Source organism: Electrona antarctica (assembly GCF_951216825.1).
Source record: "Electrona antarctica genome assembly, chromosome: 5".
Classification (NCBI taxonomy): Eukaryota; Metazoa; Chordata; class Actinopteri; order Myctophiformes; family Myctophidae; genus Electrona; species Electrona antarctica.
In genome coordinates this window covers 4,861,341-4,885,867 of record NC_136810.1, presented here as the reverse complement: position 1 = coordinate 4,885,867, position 24,527 = coordinate 4,861,341, and the positions used below count along the sequence as shown (strand labels likewise).

Sequence of the window (24,527 nt, the reverse complement as noted above, 5' to 3'; positions counted from 1 at the left end):
ACACGCACGCACACATACACACACTAAAAAAACCACAAACTTAAAAAAACACTTAACTTAAAAAAACTTAACATAAAAAACACAAAAAAGAGAACTTAAAAAAAACCTTAAAAGTACGTAATTTATTCGAATTGTTATTGCAATTTACGAGCTGCGTTTGCTTCCCGCATTCGCGCGTCTTACTTGTATAGTATAGTATAGTATAGTATAGTATATATATACATAGGACAGTTGATGTGTCAGGAACACCTGTCATGGCATGTTGACGGGAAAATAAATGTCCCAACTAAATGTCTCAATGGTAACCACTGCAGATGCACTAGTTCTATTGTATTAATATACTGTAGCATACAAGATTTTGGTTTGAATAACATTTTATTCATTAAACTAAGTTCTGGGCTGCAGGTCTAAATTATTGATTCATTTATAACTTGTTGAATTGGAAACACACTCTGCTGTTTAATGATGATAACCCATAACTGCTATGCTACTTTTTCTTTTTCGCAACATTTTAACATGTTTTGGTTAAAAATAAGGATGAATTGTGGTTTTAGTGTTTGTAAACACGCACAAAAGAACATATGCAATAATAGACACTCTAAGGCCAATAATAGACACTCTAAGGCCAAAAATAGACACTCTAAGGCCAAAAATAGACACTCTAAGGCCAATAATAGACACTCTAAGGCCAAAAATAGACACTCTAAGGCCAAAAATAGACACTCTAAGGCCAAACATAGACACTCTAAGGCCAAAAATAGACACTCTAAGGCCAATAATAGACACTCTAAGGCCAATAATAGACACTCTAAGGCCAAAAATAGACACTCTAAGGCCAATAATAGACACTCTAAGGCCAAAAATAGACACTCTAAGGCCAAAAATAGACACTCTAAGGCCAAAAATAGACACTCTAAGGTCAATAATAGACACTCTAAGGCCAAACATAGACACTCTAAGGCCAAAAATAGACACTCTAAGGCCAATAATAGACACTCTAAGGCCAAGGTTGGCCGTGATATGTCTCATATAACATACTGTATCCAGCCTTGCCCTAAGGGGAGTGATAAAAGGATAGGGCAGTTGATAACCCCTTACTGCCCCCGAGGGCAGTATACACTTGCAGTGATTGTGGGTGGGGGGGCTATAAGACATCCATTACCGGTAGTTCAACCTGCAGCAATAGCATCATATTCCAGATAGTACAGCAATGACACTACAGGCCTATGTACAGATAGCTGCTCTTACTGTCATTAATAATGACAGTACGCATGCACACACACACACACACACACACACACACACACACACACTTAGTGGCAGCGGTGGCCGAACGGATAGCGGCGCGGTCTAGATACCGGAAGGTTCCCAGTTCGAATCAGCCGTCCGACACGTTAAAATTACCACCGCTGAAATGCCCTTGAACTAGGCATCAACCACTACGATGAAATGTGTTCTATGAGCAGGGCCTGGCTGGAAACAAGTTCTTGAGCTTAGCCCAGATACCCTGGGTAAATATAGATTTCATTTCATTTCATTTCACACACACACACACAAGCGCAGAGACGAATCAAACACACACACACACACACACACACACACGCGCGCGCGTAACTGGCGCAAACGGCACCGACCAAAATGGAATAAAGATGCAAGCAACTTGCAAGGCACACACACATGCACGCACGCGCGCACGCACGCGGCACCGAAAAACACTAACACACGCACACAAACACAGCCTCTCTCTCTCTCTCTCTTCCCAACTCAATGAGAGCTCGAGCCACTTTCAATGTGATTAAACCAGCTATTATGTTTCTTAACAATACCTGTCTGTGGGTCCGGTGTGAGATGAATGAAGCAATACCTGTCTGTGGGTCCGGTGTGCGGTCAGCTGTCTGTCTGCCCCAAGCAATAATTTCAAACTCACACAACGTATTTTGTCACCTTTCCTTTTGTTATATCCAAAATGGACGATACGCTCCCAGTCTCTTAACTTCATTTCCCCTCCACGGAAACGGGACAAAACGGATTATAAAGTAAATAATAAACTTATTTCATTTAAAATACTTCCACCCGCCAGTCTTTCACATCATAAACAACCACACACGAGCAGGTGCTGTGATTGGTCAAAAGCCAATGACCTCACGGTCTGAGGCGGGCCTTAGGGCTGAGCACAGCCCTCTATTGGCTCTGGGGCTGAGAGGCGGGCTTTAGGGCTGAGCACAGCCCTCTATTGGCTCTGGGGCTGAGAGGCGGGCCTTAGGTCTGAGCAGAGCCCTCTATTGGCTCTGGGGCTGAGAGATTTTAGCCCCAATGGCAAGTAAACCAAGCAGGCGTGTCTTGGCAGCTGTCAATCATACAACGCAATGAAAGCCAATGGAAGCCTTTTGGACTGTAAAAAATCAGCCCATTTTTACCTATTTTGTGTTTTTCTTGTAACTATTTGATGCTGTTGCTGCTTTAGATTATACCAGAATATAAAAGCATCTATTCTAAAACATTGTAATAATAATTTCTCATCTTTACTCCATAAGATAGGGAGGGCTGAGCCTCACTTGCCCATTGATACGAGCCACCCCTTAGTTGACCAATCAGCACAAGTTAACCCATTTAGACCTGAGGCCGATTCTAAAAAAATGTTTTCTAAATAATAGACAATATTCTGAAAAACCTATGTTTCTGTATCAGGATCAAACATATATGTAATTGGCCACCGACCCCCATCTGAGTGAAAATGTGTTGTTCCAGTGACCTCCCAGAAGCAAAGATTTGAGTTAAAAACGTTTGCTGTGAAATAATATATATTCAACGATTTGCGCCACATTTTCACGATTTAAAAAAAAATAGCAGATCTACAAGCTCGTAGCGTGGCACTTGGTGCCGCGCTATGAGCTTGTAGATCTGCTCATTTATAATGGGTTAAACAAGTGTCACAGGCTGCATTTGCTGAACTGTCACTGCAAGTGGCCTCGCTGCAGAAGGACCTGCCATGTCAAACATGGACACAAACTGGCCGCCAAACGGATGTGCAAATGGTCGTCAAATTCCTAAAGCTCACGCGTTGAAAGGAGTCAGCTGAGGTGGTTCGGGCATCTGGTTAGGATGCCTCTCGGGCGCCTCCCTAGGGAGGTCCTCGACGCACGTCCCACTGGGAGGAGACCCCGGGGCAGACCAAGGCGCAGTTGGAGGAAATACATCGACTCACTTGCCTTGGAACGTCTCGGAATCCCCCAGGAGGAAGTCACTAATGTCGCTCTGGAGAGGGAAGTCTGGAGCACTCTGGTGGAGCTGTTGCCTCCGCGACCCGACTACGGATAAGCGGTTGAAGATGGATGGATGGATGGACGCATTGCAACGCGACACGTTGTGAGCTATAGTGTATCGGCTATTTTGGCTGCACGACTTGATGTGCAACCAAGTAGAACTCAAGACTTTATTTGGGCACAAAGGGAACACTGCAGGAAACAATGACCTTCGACGGTTCACAGAATGGTTTGGGAACCTGCCGTGTTGTCGGGCCCATGCACTCCCTCACCGCAGAGTCAGGAAATCCCAGCAGGACTACAGATTTGTTACGGTCTGATTAGTCCACACAGTATTAAACCTCCATGATGGGAAGAGAGACGGAAAACACAACACAGCCAATGCACATTCACTTTCCCCACAGAGAACGGAATACAAATTGGCAGTCAAGACAGTGATTCAAGTTGAAAAGCATCAAATGCATGTGCTCACATCATGCACCCAAATTCTGACACCCAAGCACCACATGAATACCCACACACATAAGTACACATCCCAGGACTCTGACCAGTTATCGGTGTGATTCACGTGTGACCCCAACCTGGTGTGACACCAGTGATCAAATTTAGGCGCCATCAAATAATATCAAATAAACGTTAAACTATGAATAAGTTATTGCAAAGACAGAAGGCGACAATAGACCTACAGTCACACCTCTCTGGTGGGAAAGCCTGCACACTTGAATTGATATCATTTTAATGAATTCTTTGTACAATAAATATGTGGATATGTCTCTTGGCACAAGAGGACGTCCCATAAATAGCCATCAAGCTGTTATTCTCCATTTACATATCTTTTTAGTCCTGACACCACACAGATACAAAATACAGTATCATAGCCAATCTTTTTTTAACTCGTGAATTTGGAGTAGCCAATTATTTTGCCACTTCTGTTGTACCCGAGCCATGCCAGTGAGGCACCCTGGCGCCCCCAGCCCCCCCAGCCCGTAGCTCACCTGCCAGTGAGGCGCCTTGGCGCCCCCAGCCCCCCCAGCCCGTAGGAATACTTGCAGTGACAATGATCACCCTCCACGCCCGGCTTCCTTACCCAGAACACGGCAAACTGTGTTTGTATATATTCAGCCGAACTGGATGCGCCACAAACAACCCCCTATAGACTCTGCAGGGTGGGCGCTGGGCAGACCACTGCGCCACCCCGAGCATCACCACCAGCTGGGACATGATGAAATTACTGCAACTCTTGTGAAAGAGGTCAGATACTCTTATCACTGACCCACTAACTTACATATTTGTGACTTCCCCAGAAACAGCTGTTGTTCCAAGAGAAGTACGGGTTACAAAGGTTATTCCTATTTTTAAATCAGATTAAGACCCGAGTTCTACCACTACTAACTACCGTCCAACTACAACCCGTTGCATTAGACAATATAATGAAAATGCCATATGCATTTCCTTTGACCATATGAATCATGATATTTTACACTGGAATTAATACAGCGGAATTATGATCATTATCAGTGGCAATTTGACAAAACTTGTGCTTCAATTTCAAAAAGTATTTGATCAGCTCATTAAGATCCACAGACTCTGTCAAGTGATCGGTCAGGCAAAACAACAGCTGCAACTACATATCTCTGAGTGCCCCCCCCCTGTGGTATATAAATGCCTTTATCCAAGGCGCTTTACATAGATGTGCATTACATTCACCCATTCACACACACATTCATACACCGATTGCGGCGGAAGCCATGCAAGGTACCAACCAGCACATCGGGAGCAATTTGGGGTTCAGTGTCTTGCCCAAGGACACTTCGACATGTAGACAGGAGGAGCCGGGATTCGAACCGCCGACCCATGGATCATTGGACGACCTGCTCTTCCTCCTGAGCCACAGTCGTATCAACTATTCTGTTTGCAGATGATGACAGGTATGACGTCAGACATATTTATCACAAATTAGTACTAGTCTATAGCCAATACAGATATTGTTCCCCCAGAAAGGGTTTGTGAAAGTACATGTAGCACCACTACAAACACACACACAATGGAATCAATTGGAATCAAGTCACGTCAAATCAAATCAAACCAAACACACTCACTAACAGTCGTATTCTCTCTCTGTCTCTCTCAATTTGTTAGGCATAAAATACAGTCCTTTCCCTTTTCTCTCTCTTTGTCTCGCTTCACCCGTGTTCCTCCAAAGGGCAGCTGACTCTGTTCTTCTCATCCTCCCTCCATTTGGCCCCTAACTGCAGCTGACTCTGTTCTTCTCATCCTCCCTCCATTTGGCCCCTAACTGCTTCTTCTCATCCTCCCTCCATTTGGTCCCTAACTGCAGCTGACTCTGTTCTTCTCCTCCTCCCTCCATTTGGCCCCTAACTGTAGCTGACTCTGTTCTTCTCCTCCTCCCTCCATTTGGCCCCTAACTGCAGCTGACTCTGTTCTTCTCATCCTCCCTCCATTTGGCCCCTAACTGCTTCTTCTCATCCTCCCTCCATTTGGTCCCTAACTGCAGCTGACTCTGTTCTTCTCCTCCTCCCTCCATTTGGCCCCTAACTGCAGCTGACTCTGTTCTTCTCATCCTCCCTCCATTTGGCCCCTAACTGCTTCTTCTCATCCTCCCTCCATTTGGTCCCTAACTGCAGCTGACTCTGTTCTTCTCCTCCTCCCTCCATTTGGTCCCTAACTGCAGCTGACTCTGTTCTTCTCATCCTCCCTCCATTTGGTCCCTAACTGCAGCTGACTCTGGTCTTCTCATCCTCCCTCCATTTGGCCCCTAACTGCAGCTGACTCTGTTCTTCTCATCCTCCCTCCATTTGGTCCCTAACTGCAGCTGACTCTGTTCTTCTCCTCCTCCCTCCATTTGGCCACTAACTGCAGCTGACTCTGTTCTTCTCATCCTCCCTCCATTTGGCCCCTAACTGCAGCTGACTCTGGTCTTCTCATCCTCCCTCCATTTGGCCCCTAACTGCTTCTTCTCATCCTCCCTCCATTTGGCCCCTAACTGCTTCTTCTCATCTCCTCCCTCCATTTGGCCCCTAACTGCAGCTGACTCTGTTCTTCTCATCTCCTCCCTCCATTTGGCCACTAACTGCAGCTGACTCTGTTCTTCTCATCCTCCCTCCATTTGGTCCCTAACTGCAGCTGACTCTGTTCTTCTCATCCTGCCTCCATTTGGCCCCTAACTGCAGCTGACTCTGTTCTTCTCATCTCCTCCCTCCATTTGGCCCCTAACTGCTTCTTCTCATCCTCCCTCCATTTGGCCCCTAACTGCAGCTGACTCTGTTCTTCTCATCCTCCCTCCATTTGGCCCCTAACTGCAGCTGACTCTGGTCTTCTCATCCTCCCTCCATTTGGCCCCTAACTGCTTCTTCTCATCCTCCCTCCATTTGGCCCCTAACTGCAGCTGACTCTGTTCTTCTCATCCTCCCTCCATTTGGCCCCTAACTGCCTCCAAAGAAAATGTGGAACACCTTAACCTTTTGTTCACTACCCAGCAATACACTTCTGTCTCCCTCTGCCATGTGTCCCACAGACAGACAGACGGACGGACGGACGGACGGACGGACGGACGGACGGATGGACGTGCACAACACGCACACAGGGCCAAATTAGCCATTGGGCCCGTGGCCCAGGGGCCCTTGAAAAAACACAAAAATGTTGAGTGCTCGCACGCTATGGGGGCCCCAAAAACATTACCGGCCCAGGGGCCCTCATGGGGGTTAATCCCTGCACGCGCGCGCGCGCGCGCACGCGCGCACGCACGCACGCACGCACGCACGCACGCACGCACGCACGCGCGCGCACACACACACACACACACACACACACACACACACACACACACACACACACACACACACACACACACACACACACACACACACACACACACACACACACACACACACACACACACACACACACACACACACACACACACACACACACACACACACACACCTCATTACACCTCAGTACTTCACACACAGCTCGGTATACAATTACATCTAACCCAACTGACTTCTTATCAGCCTCTGCAACGTCGTCAACCCTCTTTCTTATCCTACAAAAAACACCAAGAAAACAATTCCCCCCCCCCCCCCCCCCCCCCCCACCACCACCACACACATACAGTACATGCGCGCACACACGACAAGTAGCCTGCAGGCAGAGCGCGTGTAGACTAGGGGATACACTATTGGAAAAAATAATAAAAATGTCTTCTAAATCCTGACTGAAAAAGCTATGTTTCTATGTCAGTCGTTCGATTTAAAAGACCTACAAGCTTGTAGTGTCGCGCTATGAGCTTGTAGATCTGCTATTTTTCAATAGCTAAAGCATAACATAATGCTAACACCAAAAGGGGTTCCCGCCCAAAATGGGTTTTTAAAGACCTACTGAAATGAAAAATGCTTTTTTTACACTTTTAAAGCACATCCGTGGTCATAATATGGGCATACATAACAATAGATGCCATGATAACAATGGGAAGATATGAAAATGTGGCCAGGCCGCCGACATGCTGGCGCCCTCTAGGCTGCAATGCAGGGTCATGCACACATAGATATCAAAGGGGGCTTCAGCCCCTGCCCTTTTCCCAGCCGTCTGTAAAGCAACTGTCCTCTCCAGACCACGAATGCAGCATTTACTACAAGTAAGACGCGCAAACGCGGGAAGCGAACGCAGCTCGTAAATTGCAATAACAATTAGAATAAATTACGTACATTTTTAAGGTTTTTTTTTAAGTTCCCTTTTTTTTTCTAGTGTTTTTAAGATTTTTTTTTTAGTTAAGTTTTTTTTAAGTCATTTTTTTTGTGTGTGTGTGTGTGTATGTGTGCGTGCGTGTGTGTGTTTTTTGTGTGTGATACAGCTGCGCCCTCTGGTGGCGGTCAGTGGTGTTACAGCGTGACACACAGACAGACACACACACAGACAGTTTAGGCCATCTTCTATAGTTAGTGCTCACTGCGTTCGCAATGATGAAAGAAATGCAAATGCCCTCCTCTCCTTTCCATGCCATACCGGAAGGCAGCATTCAGGGGAATTGTTTTTTTTTCTTCGGAAGTCTCCTGAACTTGAAAGCATTTTGCATTGAACAATTATCCATGTTGTACGCCGCGCATCTTCAGTAGATAAAGCTTTGGTGCACTGCTCCTCTTTGTGGATAGGGGGAGGTCTTACTGAGACAACATGTAGTCCAGGAAGTAAGTGAGCCCAGTGTCCATGACATTATGGACACTGCTAAAATTTTAAATATCTAAAACCACATTTTACACACATAAAGACCCCAGGAAAGTGTTCTAAATCTTCTAAACTTCTTTCACCCTTTTTTTTGCAAAAAGACTGAAGTGTCCCTTAAAATGACCGAAAAAGCTACTGCAGTCCGACCACTTATACGTACTGTATACTGAAAATAGCAGATATATAAGCTGCCAAAACGCATCTCGATGTGACTGATACAATTTTCACTATTTGCCATTCTACGAGGTTTATAGGGCAATAGTGATTATTATTGGGAAGTAACAGGCCTCAGAAAGTCATTGGTGTTATAGGGTTGAGCCTTGTTCAAAAACAGCAGATCCGCTATGTTTGGCGCACGACGCAGCATCAATGGAGCAAACAGGTGTCCACATTAGGGATTGAGGGAAACGAAGAAAGCACAATTTAATTTGGGCTTCCTTCGCTCCCTAATGTGAACACTTGTTTTCCATGTACACATCATCCTTCTCTTTCTCCTTCCTTTGTTCCCTCGCTCCCTAATGTGGACACTTGTTCTCCTCGTTCTTCTCTTTATCCTTCCCATCCCCCCCCCCCCTTCATCTTTCTACCAAACATTTTCATCTCAGAGCCACGCTCTGTGACCGGCGCTGTCGGCACTAGCGCCGGTCACTGACCTCTCTCCGCTCCACATAATACTGTTGTATTCCTCTCTTTAAAAAGAAAATCCGCCCTCCTCGTACATCAGCGCCGCACGCTCTATTATTTTGGCTCTGACTGGTGCCCAGTACTTAATCCCATCCTGAAGGAACCCTGGCACTGACTGAACTCTCCAGAAAAAAAACACTTGGTGAGGCTGAGCGAGAGCGAGAGAGAGAGAGAGAGAGATAGAACACAGTGCTGTATGGATGCATGGAGCTTGTAGATGTGCTATTTTCAGAGCGCGTACAACACTGTGCGCAACCAAATAAAAATGACTTGTCTTTTAGTTCTACTGCTTAGTGCTTTAGTTTGTATATAGTTTGTATCAGTGAAAACATTTTTCGTCATAGCTTTTGTCAACAAAATCAACACTACTTCCACCACAGCACACTGGGGAGAGAGAGAGAGAGAGAGAGAGAGCTGCAGGGATGTATGGAGCTCAGACATAGTCTCTCCATATCAGTGAAACGGAGCGCAAATCAAACGGTGACAGGCGCAGCCTCGCGGCACAACGTAAAAAGCAATAAGCAATAACTATGGTAGAAACACCTCCTCTATGGTAGAAACACCTCCTCTATGGTAGAAACACCTCCTCTATGGTAGAAACACCTCCTCTATGAAACACCTCCTCTATGGTAGAAACACCTCCTCTATGGTAGAAACACCTCCTCTGTGGTAGAAACACCTCCTCCATGGTAGAAACACCTCCTCTATGGTAGAAACACCTCCTCTATGGTAGAAACACCTCTATGGTAGAAACACCTCCTCTGTGGTAGAAACACCTCCTCTATGGTAGAAACACCTCCTCTGTGGTAGAAACACCTCCTCTATGGTAGAAACACCTCCTCTATGGTAGAAACACCTCCTCTATGGTAGAAACACCTCCTCTGTGGTAGAAACACCTCCTCTATGGTAGAAACACCTCCTCTATGGTAGAAACACCTCCTCTATGGTAGAAACACCTCCTCTGTGGTAGAAACACCTCCGTCCTGAACTGACCCTCTATGGTAGAAACACCTCCTCTATGGTAGAAACACCTCCTCTATGGTAGAAACACCTCCTCTATGGTAGAAACACCTCCTCTATGGTAGAAACACCTCCTCTATGGTAGAAACACCTCCTCTGTGGTAGAAACACCTCCGTCCTGAACTGACCCTCTATGGTAGAAACACCTCTATGGTAGAAACACCTCCTCTATGGTAGAAACACCTCCTCTATGGTAGAAACACCTCCTCTATGGTAGAAACACCTCCTCTATGGTAGAAACACCTCCGCCCTGAACTGTAACGACAACAACACCATTGAGCACGTGGGGGAAAGACATCATAATGCAAACCCATCACACGCACAGCTGTGAGACATTCACAGATGGATGCTGTGAGACATTCACAGATGGATGCTGTGAGACATTCACAGATGGATGCTGCACAAAGAAACAAACAGCTGTGAGACATTCACAGATGGATGCTGTGAGACATTCACAGATGGATGCTGTGAGACATTCACAGATGGATGCTGCACAAAGAAACAAACAGCTGTGAGACATTCACAGATGGATGCTGCACAAAGAAACAAACAGCTTTGAGACATTCACAGATGGATGCTGCACAAAGAAACAAACAGCTGTGAGACATTCACAGATGGATGCTGCACAAAGAAACAAACAGCTGTGAGACATTCACAGATGGATGCTGTGAGACATTCACAGATGGATGCACAAAGAAACACACAAAAACAAGCTAAAGCAATCACCTGAGGCCCCCCCCCCCCCCCCCCACCACCCCCCTCGCTTTACCAAATTGAATAAACACAGGCAGCCTTTTGTGGAATGGTTTTCTACTTAAACAAACAACCCCAGAGTCGCAAATTACTACTAATACAACGAGATCAGTTCAGCTCCTCAATTCATTTCACATCACATCACATGGGGAAGATACAAATATATTGGTACAAAACTGCAGGAAAATTGAGGAAATTGGATTAAAAGACAGCATGAGATGAGACACTGATGAGAGAGAGAGATAGACTCAGAGAGAGCGCGAGAGCGAGAGAGGTAGAGAGAGAGGGAGGGAGCGAGGGAGAGACATGGTTCTCTGATAAAACACTCTTGAGTCGAGGTGATTACCAGCACTGGCTGAAAGCAATTCTGCCCACATCAGAAAGCACTGCGGTTCGACACCCCCACCTCCACCTAACCCCATCCCCCACCCACAACACATACCTCCACCTCCACACACCTCAATCTCTGACACCCCCACCTCCACCTAACCCCAACCCACAACACATACCTCCACCTCCACACACCTCAATCTCTGACACCCCCACCTCCACCTAACCCCATCCCCCACCCACAACACATACCTCCACCTCCACACACCTCAATCTCTGACACCCCCACCTCCACCTAACCCCAACCAACAACACATACCTCCACCTCCACACACCTCCATCTCTGCCTCCACCTCTACCTCCACCTCCACACACCTCCATCTCTGCCGCAACTCACAGAGATTGCATGATCTGCTTAATGCTAATCCCGGGTCTGTGTTAATACCAATAAAGCCATTAAAACCTGAGGCTGATTCTACCAATGCCTTCTAAATCAGTGCATGTTTTCATGCCAAGGAAGGACCCCAAAATGTAAGCCATTTTGGGCGGGAACCCCTTTTGGTGTTAGCATTATGTTATGCTTTAGCTATTGAAAAATAGCAGATCTACAAGCTCATAGCGCGCCACCGAGTGGCGCGCTATGAGCTTGTAGATCTGCTATTTTTGAAAAATTGAAGAACCACTGACATAGAAACATAGCTTTTTCAGAAAACTGTCAGGATGTAGAATCTGAACTCAGGTCAAAAGGGGATAATGTATGTATACATTGGGACCCCGGGCTGAGAAGAGAAGATATGGGTTTTCAAAAAATGTCAAGCACTTTCAAGATTTTTCAAAAATGAAAACGGCAGATGCACTGCAAGCTCGCAGCGACACGCTGTGAGCTTATCTGCTATTTTGAGAAGTGCTTTTCTAAATCACTGTTCTAAATCACTGTTCTAAATCACTGTTCTAAATCACTGTTCTAAATCACTGTTCTAAATCACTGTTCTAAATCACTGTTCTAAATCACTGTTCTAAATCACTGTTCTAAATCACTGTTCTAAATCACTGTTCTAAATCACTGTTCTAAATCACTGTTCTAAATCACTGTTCTAAATCACTGTTCTAAATCACTGTTCTAAATCACTGTTCTAAATCACTGTTCTAAATCACTGTTCTAAATCACTGTTCTAAATCACTGTTCTAAATCACTGTTCTAAATCACTGTTCTAAATCACTGTTCTAAATCACTGTTCTAAATCACTGTTCTAAACCACTGTTCTAAATCACTGTTCTAAATCACTGTTCTAAATCACTGTTCTAAACCACTGTTCTAAATCACTGTTCTAAATCACTGTTCTAAATCACTGTTCTAAATCACTGTTCTAAATCACTGTTCTAAATCACTGTTCTAAATCACTGTTCTAAATCGGACTACCGGGACTTTGGATCTATGGGCAGACGACACCCTCTCTGGTACACAAACATTTTGGAGAGCAAAATGTGGCTTCGATACAAAATCGGGTGCAGTACTTAGTTTAGACAGTACTTAGTTTAGACTAGTCATTGGGTTAGACCAGTCATTAGTCCTACAACAACAACCTATCTCAAACCCTCACCCTAACCCTAACCTCCCACGGGGAAGCACACCTAAACCTAACCTTAACCCATGTCTAACCAATGACTAGTCTAAACTAAGTATGCACCCCTACAAAATCTAAATGATGTACCCTACCCTGTGGAGCAGACAACACAGCAACAATGACTCATGAAGTCATGGCCTAATTCCATCCACCTACCAGAGTCTCCATATACAGCACAGCTATGATGAAGAGGTTATGCAGGGGAAAAATCCCTGCTGCATTATTAATACCTCCTACAGGGTTATTCGGCATAGTGGACTGGCTTTGGATGAAGGCAAATGTCTCTCCGACATACGAGCGCTTATTGTATAATACAGTTTGTGTTGGCTTGGAGTGACTTGGACATGCTGTGTGTGGTTGTGAAGCAAAATAACGACATTATAGCATGCCACGAGGGCATGTATTAACTAAGCTAATGGTGACAAAAGTGGATTTATAGCTACATTTCAGCACTTGGAGTTGGAACACTTGACCTGCACTCCCAATTATGGATACTATACATAGTGCAGTACCCGACACACAGACGGAGTCTTGTATATATAGTTGGATACGGCCCTGTTGCAGAGGGAACATCTGTCAATGCTACCTGTCAGGAAAACAGCAGGTGAAAATCAGCACCACGGACAGCTCTGCTCCACAGGGAGTCCACACACGCACGCACGCACGCACGCACGCACGTGCACGCACGCACACACACACACACAGCAGTGGAATAGAAAGAGATAGTTCCACACCAAGCGGTGCTATTAAATTGCTATTTTGCTGACCACTTCTGCTAAGGTCAGTTTCAAGGTGTCTGACTATACGTAGTCTCATACATAAAAAGGGTATCTCTCACTCTCTATTCCTCTCAATAATTCTCTCTCTCTCTCTCTCTCTCTCTCTAAGTCTCTCTCTCTCTCTCTCTCTCTCTCTCTCTAAGTCTCTATCTCTTTGTCATCAGTCTCATCACGTCATCTGGCTTTCTCTTTCTCACATGCACAAGGACCACATTTTCATTATAAAATCCCAAAGCAATTCCACATGCAACAGTTCAGCCAATTCGAGTAGGAGATTAGCTGCAAATCCGTCCCCAAATTCACTATACCATCTAAAATGGACACCATTGCTAGAGCCTCGAATTCTACAAGGATTTGGGACCAGAATGGACTCTTGCATGCAGGGCCTGTAAGTCAGAGAGTGAACCAATGGAACCAAACAGGACCCTTATGAGTGTGTTTTGATTACTTCAAACATTCTGGCCATTAAACTGGCACCGTGTGGGAGAAGAGAGACCCTCCCTCATAGACTGAAGCGGGAGGATTCTGTCTGGAATGCTCACAGGATAAATTGCATGCCATGCCTTTGATGAGGAGAAGAGAAGTTGGCAGGTGAGAGAAGAAAAATGTAAGGAGGAAGCATTTGAATAAATGCCACGCATTATGCTACCAACAAATAATGAAGAAAAAAAAAGAATGTGTCCCAGAGAGTCTTACAATTACCATCTAGATTCTTTGGAAAATTCCACACAAAAACAAAACAACAGCAACAGTATTCAAATGAGAATAAGACAAATTCCATTTTTGTTGCATGCTGTGCAGCACAATTACAATCTGCTGAAAGTCTGTTGATGGTGTAGGGGGGGGGGGGGGGGGGGATCACACCCGTGTGAAGTGAGGGGCGCTCTTGTCATATATCATCATGACGTAACATGTTGATTTTCTCAGACACATACTGTATGACGTAAATTCTCCATTCATTGTCAATGGCATTTAACCCATTTTGACCTGAGATCAGATTCTAAAAATGTCTTCTACATCCTGACAGTTTTCTGAAAAAGCTATGTTTCTATGTCAGTGGTTCTTCGATTTTTCAAAAATAGCAGATCTACAAGCTCATAGCGCGCCACTCGGTGGCGCGCTATGAGCTTGTAGATCTGCTATTTTTCAATAGCTAAAGCATAACATAATGCTAACACCAAAAGGGGTTCCCGCCCAAAATGGGTTAATGTTTGTGTTTGCACAAAAAGCCTGATTTGCTCAGAGACACATGACGTAAATTCTCCATTCATTATCAATGGCAAATGTGACAACAACAAAAAGTTACAACAAAAAGGAGGGGCTAGGAGGGGCTATACCCTCAAAAAACAGATGTGGTGCTGGGTGCAGTGGTGGAGGACCAAGTACAAATATTGTTCCAAAATATGATGTGGTTAATGCATGTATTGTACTAATAATATACAACAGGTCGTTTAGAGGAAGCAATCTGATTGGTTGAAACAGCTTCTAGCCGTTCCTTAAACCAGCGTATATAGAAACACCTAATCAAAACAAAGATTTCAGCTGTGTTTTTCTCCCAGAGCGCAGCAGACTTCGTGGCTAGGCTAGATAGTTTCTTGGGACATTTGTGGTCGTAGTGACTACATCTGTCATTAAAGAAATATATTTTTTCTGCGATTATCTATAGTTTTAAGGGTAAGTAGCCTTGCCGAGCCATGGGGCCCATAGGGCAGGAGCCTATCTCCTGTTTCTGTAGCGTGAGGCAGCTTGATGTACAAGTACACCCCCTGGACATGACGCTAGTATGTCGCAGGGACTTACCCCCAATCCAACCCTTGATGCTGAGTGTCAAGCAGGGAGGCACTGGGTCCCATTTTTAGAGTCTTTGGTATGACCCGGCCGGGGATTGAACCCCGACCTCCCAGTCTCAGGGCGGACACTCTAACCACAAGGCCACTGAGCTAGTTTTAAGGGTAACGGTTGTATAATTGCAATATTACACGAGAGTGTTCTTTATCGTCATTAATGCACTTCTGCAATACATTTCGGAATTCACCCGCAAATCTAAATCAGCAAAGTAACAAGTAGGCCTAACTAAAGTTTTCAAATAATTGTAATGGAGTAAAAAGTGCAATATTTGCCTCTGCAATGTAGTGGAGTATAGTAGTATGAAGTATTAAAATATAGAAATACTCCCTTGGAATTTTACTTGATTACAATACTCGTCTTGAGCAAACATAATGTGGTTACCTTCCGCCACTGCCTGGGCAGGGAGAAGAAGACTGCTCTAGCACTGAGTGAAGCCAACGCAAACTTAAAACAACAGATAGTCCTATACAGATCTAAGAGTTTCATTGTCCCTCCAAGAACTGTGGAGGTTTGTTTGACTGTGGCATTGAACTGTGGAGGTTTGTTTGACTGTGGCATTGAACTGTGGAGGTTTGTTTGACTGTGGCATTGAACTGTGGAGGTTTGTTTGACTGTGGCATTGAACTGTGGAGGTTTGTTTGACTGTGGCATTGAACTGTGGAGGTTTGTTTGACTGTGGCATTGAACTGTGGAGGTTTGTTTGACTGTGGCATTGAACTGTGGAGGTTTGTTTGACTGTGGCATTGAACTGTGGAGGTTTGTTTGACTGTGGCATTGAACTGTGGAGGTTTGTTTGACTGTGGCATTGAACTGTGGAGGTTTGTTTGACTGTGGCATTGAACTGTGGAGGTTTGTTTGACTGTGGCATTGAACTGTGGAGGTTTGTTTGACTGTGGCATTGAACTGTGGAGGTTTGTTTGACTGTGGCATTGAACTGTGGAGGTTTGTTTGACTGTGGCATTGAACTGTGGAGGTTTGTTTGACTGTGGCATTGAACTGTGGAGGTTTGTTTGACTGTGGCATTGAACTGTGGAGGTTTGTTTGACTGTGGCATTGAACTGTGGAGGTTTGTTTGACTGTGGCATTGAACTGTGGAGGTTTGTTTGACTGTGGCATTGCCACTCCAAACCCACAGGACTGGGGAGTGAATGAGGAGGGATTAGAGGGGTAATGCCACCAGATGAGAGGCGGGAGAGAGGCTTGGATGGGTTTAGCACTCTGCAAGGATTATAAAGCTGCAATCCGTAGGTTTCAGTCCTACTCGGGATTCGAACCCCCATGCCTCCCACGCGACGCGAGCGACCAGAATTTCTGTCTATACCCAAGATGAAAACCCCACTTCAGCCAGCAGGGGTGATATTGTGCTTATGGGCTTCGGGCATTACTACTTTGTCAACCGGTTTGTGTTCTATACCCGACAGTCTAAATGTTTCAATTGAAGAGTAAGGGGACCACCTCCAACCACTGCAGAATGACCACATGGTAATCCCCTATTTGGAAGGGGAGATATGGAACTTATGAGCGTCAGGCAGTACTACCTGTCAGCCAGGCATCCTATACCCAACAACAAGGTGTAAATGGAAGACAGACCACCTCTAACTATACTGCAATGTGCATACAGATACCACACAGCTTGGTAAAATAATGCTTGATAATTATAATATTATTTTGGATAATTTCCTGTGTTGCAGCTTTGAAACATAAAACAACTCAAACCAAGTTATTCATAGATAATAGCAACACTGCATGTGGATCTACTGAATGAATCAATTAGCCTTTCACCTGCATAAACCCTGCCAACATCTTATCAAAGTCTTCAAAACATCTGAAATGTGAACACTATTAAAAGACTCATTAGCCTATACATAGACTTTCTTAGCTCTGGCATATTTTTCTGGTTTCCATGCGGGGTTAGGGAAATGAATTAATAATGTTAATGACAAAAACATACTCCTGTTGAATGAACCACGCATGTGACTAAAGGTACACTCTACAATTCAAGATTAATTTGACTCTGATGGTGTAGAAATGGAACCAAATGAACAAATGGACCCAAATGGACCCATAAGTGTTCCTTTGGTTCCATTTCTACACCATCAGAGTTAACCCATTTTTGGCGTGAACCCCTTTTGGTGTTAGCATTATGTTATGCTTTAGCTATTGAAAAATAGCAGATCTACAAGCTCATAGCGCGCCACCGAGTGGCGCGCTACGAGCTTGTAGATCTGCTATTTTTGAAAAATCGAAGAACGACTGACATAGAAACATAGCTTTTTCAGAAAACTGTCAGGATGTAGAAGACATTTTTAGAATCTCAGGTCAAAATGGGTTAAGTTAACACTGAGAGGCTTCACAGTGTACTGTACATGGATGTTTTAGGGCCTTCTGGTCAGAGCTGTCCAGATGGCAGCAGTTTGGCCATATCATGCTTGTAAATGTAATAGCAGCATCCCATTAAATGAGCACATATTACCACAATGAACATTATTTCCCAGGGGAGGTATAAACAGTATATATGAATGCAGTACCCACTGCCCATTAGGATGGGTATATATATGACCCACTGCCCATTAGGATGGGTATATATATGCAGAAGAGACACTTAGGGCTGGGCAATATACAGGTAGGCCATATATCGATATCACCTGGGATAACAATATTGGATATTGTGATATGGCATAAATGTTTTTTGATGAATTGAACATGGTGGACCCTCTTGTAAACAAGTGTAATGCTTAATTGGGTCGTCCACTCACAGTTAACAGTCTTTGTATTGAGTTTGTGCTTGAAATGTACTGTAATTCTGCAAACTGTTAAATATTTCAATCAATCAATCAATCAATCAATGTTGTCACTTATAGGACTTAATCACTTAAAAATATATAATTTAAGTCAAATATAACAAAAATAGACAATCTGTGTGGCGTCACAATATCGATGTTGAGGTGATCAAAAATATTGTAATATTTGATTTTATCACCCAGCCCTAAGACAAAATTGCACTAATGTGCAAATGCAGTGAAAAACACCCCAAAGGAGAAATTATTTTCCGGTAAGTTAATTATTCAATTACACACCTCTTTTATCCTGGATTTTAACAGTGAGCTCCACGAGAGGTTCTGTCTCCCTATCCAAGCGGCGGGCTATCACCACATCACCGCTGTCACTCCCCACGGTGACGGGGCTGCCGTCTGTGTCTGGGTAAATTAACTCGAAGGTGGCCGTCTGGAACCGGGCGGGACTGAGGCTCATTATGACCGAACCAACGCTGGCGTCCTCGGACACGTTGGCGGTGAGCACGCTGCCAGAGTCCAGCAGTGCCCTGGGGAGCCGCCGTGCCCTGGCCCCCCTCCTCCTCCTCCTCCCCGACGACCCCCCAGACCCGGCGGGGCGCGTGTTGTGCCACCGGTGTGGAGTCACGGTGACAGCGACGGCTGTGCTGGTCAGGGGAGGCCATCCGTGGTCTCTGGCAAACACGTACAACTTCACCGTGGAGGGCAGCCCCAGTATGGAGTCAACCAGCAGAACTTCCCCCGTTTTGGGGACAACGTAGAAGCTGCCGTTTTTGGGTATGGACATATATGTCAACTCCGCGTTCTTCCCGCTGTCCGCGTCGGCGGCTCGCAGCCTGTAAACGACGCTGCGGAGAGCCGTGGTGTCGTTTAAAAGGAGGTGAATGTCTGCATTGCGAAACACCGGCTCGTGGTCGTTGACGTCCAGAACGTCCACTTTTACGGACGAGACAACACGCTCCTCCGACGCGCAAGTCCGGCAACATAAAGCCACGCTCAGCAGGTACTCGGAGCGCGTCTCTCTGTCCAACACCCTGGAGGTTTTGAGCAGTATATTACCACGTCTGTGGTGCGCGAAGACGCGGAAATCCTCGCTGCCGTTACCGTGCAGTTTCAAGTGCTGCACGCCGGATCCTGGGCACCATTTTTGCGCGTCGATGCGCTTAACGGGAATGCTGAGTCCGTTCACTTTGGAAGCCGTCGGCGAGTTCTCAAAAACATGCCCGTGGAAGAAAGGTAAGCGCTCCTCCGTGTTGTATCCAAACAGCGGCGTTAGAAGGAAGGAGAGCACGAGACCCCAAATCATGTTGGTGTTGGGTTGGGTGACAAGTTGTACAGCCTACCTCCAAACGGAGCAGGAGTTTGGACGGCAAATCATCGGGGAGAAAGAAAGGCAAACGGGGGAGAAAACCCAACAAAGATTTAAAATATCTCCTCCATACTTGTCCACGATCGATGTTATTATCCTTTACGCAGATTACGCTGGCAGCTCTGAACTCTAATCTCTCTCATGGCGGAAAGTGCGTCGTGTCCGCGGCTCCGTTCAGCAGCGTTCCTCCGCAGGCACTTGGCTGTTCAGCACTAGCGCGCTGGACAGCGCCGGGCAGGGGGCGTGGCGGACAGGGGACGGGATCCTCACAGAAGCCCCCACCCCGTGCGAGCGTCGCCAAAGCAAAAGCAGCACCCACCCAACACATGTCCAATGTTGTCCATGGTGGTTGGTGGATGAGTCAGACAATTAGAGTCGACCTGGGAACCCGTTCAGAAGAGAGAGAGAGAGAGAGAGAGAGAGAGAGAGAGAGAGGAGAGAGAGAGAGAGAGAGAGAGAGTGAGAGAGAGTGAGAGAGAGAGAGTGAGAGAGAGAGAGAGAGGAGAGAGAGGGGAGAGAGAGAGAGAGCGAGAGAGGGGAGAGAGAGAGAGAGAGGAGAGAGAGAGAGGAGAGAGAGAGAGAGAGAGAGAGGAGAGAGAGAGAGAGAGAGAGAGAGAGAGAGAGAGAGAGAGAGAGAGTATATCGTTTCCCCAAAACAGGGTTTTTGTGAGCAAGTAGGCTAATATAAATAAATAAAGTATTTTCGAAAACATTTAAAACAATTCCAAAAACATTTAAAACATTTCCGAAATGATTTCGTTTTTAGAAATGTTGCAGTTTCTTTTTTACCAGAATAAATAAAAATCTGTACAATCTACAATCTCACCAACAACTTCAAAAAATATATATAATTGTCTGAGGAGTATACAAATCCCACAAGTTCACAGATCCTCGCACCTTCCTACCTACATGACTGCCTGCCGAAATATGTCCCAAACCGCCCCCTAAGGTCTTCCACTGCTGGCCTGCTCGCTTTGCCTAAAAAAATGGCAACTAAAAAATACGGGGAAGCAGCTTTTTGCTTCTACGGGCTGACGGCGTGGAACAAACTCCCACTGTACCTTCGACAGGCAGCCTCTGTAGACATTTTTAAAGCTCAGCTCAAGACCCACTTTTACACCCTTGCTTTTAATTGATTTATCTGTCTTTTAAAAAAAATGTTATTCATGTCCTCACTGTATTGTTTATGCCCTGCTTTTCTTTTCTTTTTTGTGTAAAGCACTTTGAGCTGCATTTCATGTCATGAAAGGTGCTATACAAATAAAGTTTTATTATTATTATTATGACTGTGTCGTGTGTGTGTGTGTGTGTGTGTGTGTGTGTGTGTGTGTGTGTGTGTGTGTGTGTGTGTGTGTGTGTGTGTGTGTGCATGGACTGCATGGATTCCTTCTCATAACACATTCCAATTCAATAAACAGCCAGGCACATATACAGTACATGTATAGAGCTTAGAGAGTAGAAGGGGGGGGGGGGGGGAATCAATAATCAAGGAAATACATGAATGCATTGCGAAAGGGTGAAATGGCTCGCTGAGGTCTGACGTAAAACTAAGAGCCCTGTGATTTCAAGGCTGTTAGGTTGGGTAAACATCACATTATCACTGCATGAGGCCCATGCCTGCACTGAGCAGCAGCAGCCGTGTGTGTGTGTGTGTGTGTGCGCGCGTCCGTGCGTGCGCGTGCTTGCATGTGTGCGTGTGTGTGCGTGTCCGTGAGTGAGTGCGTGTGCAGCGCTGCTGCTGCAGGTGGTGTGCATTCAGAGTGTTCACAATGAATTGTCATCATCATCATCATCAGCACCACCGCTGCCCTGCCGCGCCCCTTCGCTCTCCGCCAGCCTTGCTAAGCTCCATGAGTGTGTGTGTGTGTGTGTGTGTGTGTGTGCGCTCCTAACAACCTTATCTGTGAGGTAGCCTGAATCCCACCGAACACACATTTCCAATCCCCCAGCATGCACCTGGCAGTCTGCAACAACTCGGAATGCTAAATATGACATACATTTGGAAATAGCTATACCTTGGTGTTGTCAAAAAAAAAAAAAAAAAAAAAGATAAGAGAGTAAATGGAATATGCAGGAAAGTGCAAACTGCAGCACTGTGTCCATTGAGACTGATGCCACTCGGCTCATATTTTTTCCGTTAGTTCATTGATTTGAAGATGAATTTTCTCAGCCGCGGCTCCCACGATTCAATCCGGTTTGAAGTTTCATTCCAAAAATTCCGCTGACAGACAATCTTTGCCAATTTGACGAAGATCAATCATTGTGAATTTAGCCGTCGCTAGTTTCTGCAGGGAAATAGCCTCTGTCTGTCTCTCTGCTCTTCTCAGGCAATAACTTTGGTAAGTGGAAGTGTTGCTCCCAGACCATTTTAAATCGAGCCAGAGCAATAAGGTTCATATTGGAAATTGATAGTTGATATATTGCTGAATATTGTGTATCGCACACATACAGGTCTCTCTAACTAAGCAACCAACCCTCTTTATTATTTATTTGCTTTATAACAATCCCTGATGTAGGACATTTTACCATTTTACCTTGAAATAAAATTAACCTCATGTGACACATACGTAACTCCACTGGCACTGTGTCATGTAAGTCTTTTAACTTTAAGTACTCAATAAATGCAAATGCAAAAACCCTGTGTTTTTTTTATCATAAACTGTTCCGCACTGGCAGCATACAGTAGGAGATACTGTAGAACTGGGAATTAATTCAATCAGACGCCTTCCACACGCCAGGGAGCACGGCAGTACAGACGCCTTCCACACGCCAGGGAGCACGGCAGTACAGACGCCTTCCACACGCCAGGGAGCACGGCAGTACAGACGCCTTCCACACGCCAGGGAGCACGGCAGTACAGACGCCTTCCACACGCCAGGGAGCACGGCAGTACAGACGCCTTCCACACGCCAGGGAGCACGGCAGTACAGACGCCTTCCACACGCCAGGGAGCACGGCAGTACAGACACCTTCCACACGCCAGGGAGCACGGCAGTACAGACACCTTCCACACGCCAGGGAGCACGGCAGTACAGACGCCTTCCACACGCCAGGGAGCACGGCAGTACAGACACCTTCCACACGCCAGGGAGCACGGCAGTACAGACGCCTTCCACACGCCAGGGAGCACGGCAGTACAGACGCCTTCCACACGCCAGGGAGCACGGCAGTACAGACACCTTCCACACGCCAGGGAGCACGGCAGTACAGACACCTTCCACACGCCAGGGAGCACGGCAGTACAGACACCTTCCACACGCCAGGGAGCACGGCAGTACAGACACCTTCCACACGCCAGGGAGCACGGCAGTACAGACGCCTTCCACACGCCAGGGAGCACGGCAGTACAGACGCCTTCCACACGCCAGGGAGCACGGCAGTACAGACGCCTTCCACACGCCAGGGAGCACGGCAGTACAGACGCCTTCCACACGCCAGGGAGCACGGCAGTACAGACGCCTTCCACACGCCAGGGAGCACGGCAGTACAGACGCCTTCCACACGCCAGGGAGCACGGCAGTACAGACGCCTTCCACACGCCAGGGAGCACGGCAGTACAGACGCCTTCCACACGCCAGGGAGCACGGCAGTACAGACGCCTTCCACACGCCAGGGAGCACGGCAGTACAGACGCCTTCCACACGCCAGGGAGCACAGCAGTACAGACGCCTTCCACACGCCAGGGAGCACGGCAGTACAGACACCTTCCACACGCCAGGGAGCACGGCAGTACAGACACCTTCCACACGCCAGGGAGCACGGCAGTACAGACGCCTTCCACACGCCAGGGAGCACGGCAGTACAGACGCCTTCCACACGCCAGGGAGCACGGCAGTACAGACGCCTTCCACACGCCAGGGAGCACGGCAGTACAGACGCCTTCCACACGCCAGGGAGCACGGCAGTACAGACGCCTTCCACACGCCAGGGAGCGGCAGCTACACTTGAGGGCTTTGCAGCCGTCGGTGGAGATGAAAAGCCAACGTACATATACTGTATAATATACAAGCAAAGCTGTGATGAATTATATAAACATCTTTGTGAATCCTTTTCATCATTCATCCTCTTTCCCAAACAATATATAGGCTAGAATGTGATGCCATGCGTGGTGGTGGTAGTGTGTTGTGTGTGTGCATGCGTGTGTGTGTGTGTGTGTGTGTGTGTGTGTGTGTGTGTGTGTGTGTGCGTGTGTGTGTGACGGAGCCAAAGCTACTTGTGCCCACGGAGTGCTGAGTGACACTGTATCTACTGTATGAGGACATATCCATGAATGTCAGTGTAACCTTTACTGCACCTAAATTATTTGTGTCCCTCTATATGCATTGCTTTCCCTGTGTGTGGACATCAATACATTCTTAAACTGCGTGCGTGCGTGCGTGCGTGCGTGCGTGCGTGCGTGCGTGCGTGCGTGCGTGCGTGCGTGCGTGCGTTGCGTGCGTGCGTGCGTGCGTGCGTGCGTGCGTGCGTGCGTGCGTGCCTGTGCGTCAGAGAGCTTTTTCAACTTGAATCATGGTCCAACTGCCAAGGGGAAAGCTCAGCTTTGTTTCTCTCTTCCCATCATGGAGGTTTAATACTGTGGACTAATCAGACCGTAACAAAACGGTAGTCCTGCTGGGACTTCCTGCCTCTCTATGGTGAGGGTCCGGAGGGCCCGGAGTGGGCCGACAACACGGCAGGTGCTGCTGGCAGGCTCCGCTCTGCAGCCATTCTGTAAACCGCCAAAGGTCATTGTTTTACACCGTGTGCTTTTGTCTCTTTGTGCCCATATAAAGGCTGGGTTGTACTTGGTTGAGCAGCATCATGTAGCACAGGGGTTCTCA

The 24,527-nt window shown here is 46.4% G+C and overlaps 1 protein-coding gene across 2 annotated transcripts in view; it reads right to left on the bottom strand.

The window, feature by feature from the left end:
* Nucleotides 1-24,527, bottom strand: part of LOC306922779 (neural-cadherin-like) — a 161,879-nt gene that overhangs the window by 119,854 nt on the left and 17,498 nt on the right. Inside the window, exon 1 of one of the 2 annotated variants that reach the window (XM_079500601.1) lies at nt 1,865-2,080. The exons of the other annotated variant lie outside the window; for it this stretch is intronic. The gene's annotated coding sequence lies outside the window, so the exon portion shown is untranslated. Of the gene's footprint in view, nt 1-1,864; nt 2,081-24,527 lie in introns of those variants that run through there. 2 annotated transcript variants of the gene reach the window in all.